The 5,000-nt window shown below is 34.2% G+C and overlaps 1 protein-coding gene across 7 annotated transcripts in view; it reads right to left on the reverse strand.

Annotated features, from left to right (window-relative positions):
- LOC122631179 (ankyrin repeat domain-containing protein 6) overlaps positions 1 to 5,000 on the reverse strand; it is a 117,167-nt gene that overhangs the window by 84,436 nt on the left and 27,731 nt on the right. The window lies entirely within an intron of this gene.

A 5,000-nucleotide genomic window follows, 5' to 3' on the forward strand; every position in this document is an offset into this window, starting at 1 on the left:
TCTCTCTCTCTCTCTCTCGATTTCCTTTTTCCCTTTTTCTTTCAGTCTTCCTTCCTATCTTCTTCTTTTCTCTCTTGTCTGAAGCATCGTTACAGGACGAAGAAGAGAAAGAAGGCGTGACAAGATCACAAGAGAAGGAAAGAGACAGAGATAGAGATAGAAAGAAGGAAAGAGAGAGAGAGAGAGAGAGAGAGAGAGATACACTTATAAAGGGAACAATGATACATGGCGCCATTGTTTTCGGAGACAATGGACGCCTTGCCTTTGGCGTCCAAGTCGTAGGAGAAAAAAAAGGAAAGAAAAAAGAAAAAAGAAAAAAGACCAAAATAAACGAAACTAGTTGTCTGTAGGGATGATACCTTCGATCTTAAGATCTTGGACTCACTTAGTTTCTCTTTTCTTAAAAGGGAATATTAAAACAACGGGGGTTCCAATAAAGATCGAGAGAGACAAGCAAAGAACAAGTTCGACTTTAACGTGAACGTAATCGAAATTTTATTTCTCGACAAGAAACGAACGATGAAATCACGAGAATAAAAAATTTCGCAATAACGTTCATGTTTGTCGATATATGTACTTTTATATATATATATATATATATATATATATATATATATATACACGCACACACATACGTGTGTTGTATATATGTATATACAGCATCCCTTAAAACGTTCAGAGTTCATTTCATGCTCAGTTACGCATCACGTAGCTTTATTGCTAATTTAAATATCTTTAAATGCTTGATGCTTCGTAGTTTAAAGTCCTGCATAAAACGCGGCACCGCCCAGATCACCAGTATATATGTAAATAGTTATATACATATGTATATAGCTTATATATATATATATATTTTTTATATGTATATACGAATAAATAAATATATGTATATGTATGTGCATGTCAATAAAAGTTTATAAAAAAAAGAAAAAAGAAGACATAAAGACATGATCAGTGACGTTTTTACTAAATTAAATATAGTACCTTATTATTTAACTCGCCAATTAAAGTTCTCGTGTAAAATTTCATTTCGATGACTTAAATAAAAATTCGATTAGAAAGGAAATGTCCACTTCGACATATTATATTTCGTGAGATGTAAAGAACAATAGAAAAAATTATCTATCCATTCCGTCTCTCTTTCTTTTCTCTCTTCTCTCTTTTATTGATTCTACCAATGAAAATTTCGAATACAATTATTAATGTATTTTATCGAAACGTTCGATGATTCAGATTCTCGAGGGGAGGTTGATTTATATATAAAAAAAAATAATTACAAAGAAAATAATCGAAAGAAACACGGACATGTATTATGCGACGTTGATATTACGTTTACAAAAAAGAAATTTCTTTCCCTCTCCCTTTCTAATCCTTTTTTGACTACCCTCATTAAAATTGTTTCATAAAAAAAAAAAAAAAATAATAATAATAATAATAATAATAATAATTAGAAGAAATTAAATCAATTGAATTAATTATTGATTTACTTTTTGAAACGTTAATAACAGGTTCAAAGTAGGGAGGCTCGAGTATCATTGAGAAGTGTGAACAATCATAAAGATTTTGTGTCGTATCCTACTTAAGAATAAAGAGCGTAAAACCAGACATGAGAACGAGTAGGTAAGTACGTTTCCTTAGCATATTCATAGGATCTTTCGTCGTGAACTTAGCACGGCCACCGGATGACAGTGACTAATGAAGTTCAGCGAGCTTCTAACGACCGTAGCGAGCTAAATGCGTCGTTCGCTTTGTAACAGTAAGAGGGAGAATTTTTAATGAGAAAAGAAAAAGAGATAAATAGAGAAAAAAAACAGAGAAAGAGAAAGGGAGAAAGAAAGGGAGAGAAAACTAGATTACGAGACGACACCGAACGATCAGCTGATAGAGTTGGAAATAAGGTGCATCCGTCAAAATAATCAATTTTAACGATCCAATTTGTGCATCGTACACGTCAGATGTACTTACACGATAGCCATAGACGGATTCGCAAATTGGATTACCCACCATGAAGAGATTGCACTCCTATCGATCGGTAAAGAAGCTAAGAATATGATTACTGCGAAATATGCTTTTGTGAATAATATTCTGGGAAGGTTGATAAGATGTCCATGTATAAAAAGAAAAGAGAAAATGAAGAAAGGAACACTTCTTTTACGACGAGTTTTATTAATTTTATCACGATAAAAAGAGACACGTGAGTAGGTAGGTTGCACGTAAATACAAGAATAATATTATCGCGGAAAGTGTCCACATGTATTTCCGTGAATAATATTCTTTCAGAAAGTATTCGCACGAAGAGAAGAGAAGAGAAGAGAAGAGAAGAGAAGAGAAGAAAAGAGAAAAGAAAAGAAGAGAAGAGAAAAGAAAAGAAAAGAATTTTTTTTATAACGAGTTTTATAAATTTTATCACGATGAATTGAAACAGATGTGTGGGGTATGTCGTGCATAAATATAAAAGTAGCATTATGGCAGAAAGTGTGCACGTTTATTTCCTGAATAATATTCCGGTAGAAAACGTACACGTGGAAAAGCAAATAAATAAACAAATAAATAAATAAAAAAGAAAGGGAAAAAAAAATTTTTTTATAACAAGTTTAATAAATGTGATCACGATACAAAAGAGACGGATGTATGTATACACTGTGTGCATGTGTGTGTATATATGTATGAGTAATATCATGGGTGAAAGTATTCACATGTATACATGTATTTCGTGAATAATATTCCGGTAGAAAGTGTCACGTAAAAAAAAAAAAAAAAAAAAAAAAGAAGAAGAAAAAAAATAAGAAAGAAAAAGAAAAATTTACGACAAGTTTAATCAATTCGATCACGATGAAAAGAGACATATATGTATATGCGTTAGCTGTGAATTGGTAATATCGAAGAATATTTATACGAATGTCTAAATCGTATTGATAGTCGCGTGTCAACGTGACCACTATGTTTCTATTTCCTATATTTTTCGCTCTTTCAATTTGAACACGTCAATCGTAGCTGGATCGTAACAGGATTTACATAGCACATGATCGAAAGCCTAACGGTATACTTTCTAGTTTTGATTTCGTTTAGTTTCCTTCTTTTTCCTCGAACTTCCTTTATGGCATTTAATTATACCCATTTGATTTGGATTAATCAGAAACAGAGCGAAGATTGATGTTAATTGGATAAAAATCGATCGATTTTCTTATCATCATGAAGCTAGATACATTAAATCAATTACATCTAAGAATATCGTCGATTTTATAGACTATTTCAAAAGTAGTTAAATACCAATGGAATGAGTATCATTAGATCTTTATGAAGAAAATGAAACGATGAAACGTCGTTTAATACAAATTACAAAACGTCCCATTAACTTTGCCAATAGAAAAGATATTTTTGATAGATTAGGTCAGAACAATTGCAGCGTTCCGTGATATTTAAATATCTTCGAGAGACATTTATAAACATGTACGTACGTAGAAGAAAAATGATAGAGAGAAAAAAAGAAAAAAATAAAGAGAGAGAGAGAGAGAGAGAGAGAGAGAGAGAAAGAGAGAGAAGGTGATATCAGCAATTCGATCGAAGTGACTCGAGTTGTTGAGAGTTCATAAATCATGACATTCAGTGATGCATTATCTCAAAAGTCGACGCGTGAATTATTAGACTTTCTTATTTCACAGTGAGAACACGGCACTCAGGTACTCACGCAGGACAAGTCATCGAAGGAGCAAACCCTTCGTAGGTTGCACCGATCGCGAAGCGATTTAATTACCGCTTACCTTGGCACGAAGCGTCATCCTGATCGCATATCCAAAGGTACGCAGTAGTATCGAACTATTGAGGCAATGTCGAGAGGTAGCCACCATCCTTCTTTACACTCTCTCTCTCTCTCTCTCTCTCTCTCTCTCTCTCTCTTTCTTTTTCTCTTTTTCTTTATCTCTCTTTCTTCCTCTTTATAGAACAAGCCATCGTTCAAGGCCTCGAGCAAGGTAACTCGACGACGAAAACAAGCTCGTAAAGCATACGGTCATCTCTTTTTTATTCTTTCTTTATTTATTTTTCATTCTAAACTATTTCCAGCAGCTCTAATTACCGGAGCTTACGTCATATCCGACGTATAGAAGGAAAATTAAAAATCTCTCTCTCTCTCTCTCTCTTTCTCTGTTTCTCTTTGTCTTTCCTCCTTTTACGAAACCACGAAGTTTTTATTCTTCCCTTAATTTGCGCTCGAAGTAACAAGAAGGACAGACAGAAAGAGAGAAAAAGAAAGATAATACAAAGAAATGAGTTAATATAAAAGAAAATATACGTCAAGTCCGTCTCTCTCTCTCTCTCTCTCTCTCTCTCTCTCTCTCTCTCTCTCTCTCTCTCTCTCTCATTCTATCTACCTATCTATTTTTAACCAACAAAAATTTCCACAGTTAACAATTAACGAATAATGTATCAAGATCGCGTCGTTAGGCAAACAACTCGTCGCGATCAAAGTTACAATAAAAAAAAAAAAAAAAAAAAAGATTAAAAAAAATAAAGAAAGAAAAAGAAAAAAAATATTATCATATAATACGAGCCTTCAAGATATTCTGTTTCGTATTTGTCAATCTCACGATGAACAGGGTCTATCATTATTTTATCATCGTTGTTAGAAAAGATACTCCTCTCTCTCTCTCTCTCTCTCTCTCTCTGTCTCTCTCTCTCTCTCTCTCTCTCTCTCTCTCTGTTTCTCTCTTTCTCTCTCCACGCGAACGAATCGGCCGATCGCAAATGGCTCGGTCGACATTCCAGGCATCGAAGGTACTTCGATCCGAAGGCAACATCGTAAAGTATGCCTGTTGCTCGGCATCTATCGAGGGTCTAATTACCAAGGAGGAGGGACAGCCCGGCATCTTCGCCGTCTACTTCGCGACCGAGAAATTGTCCCTCCGATATACTATGTACTATGTACTATGTCTAGATGCTTTTATAATCTTACCTTTTGCGCCGGGTCATGAAAGATTTCGCCGATAAATTACTCACTTTAA

This window comes from Vespula pensylvanica, chromosome 1 (assembly GCF_014466175.1).
Source record: "Vespula pensylvanica isolate Volc-1 chromosome 1, ASM1446617v1, whole genome shotgun sequence".
NCBI lineage: Eukaryota > Metazoa > Arthropoda > Insecta > Hymenoptera > Vespidae > Vespula > Vespula pensylvanica.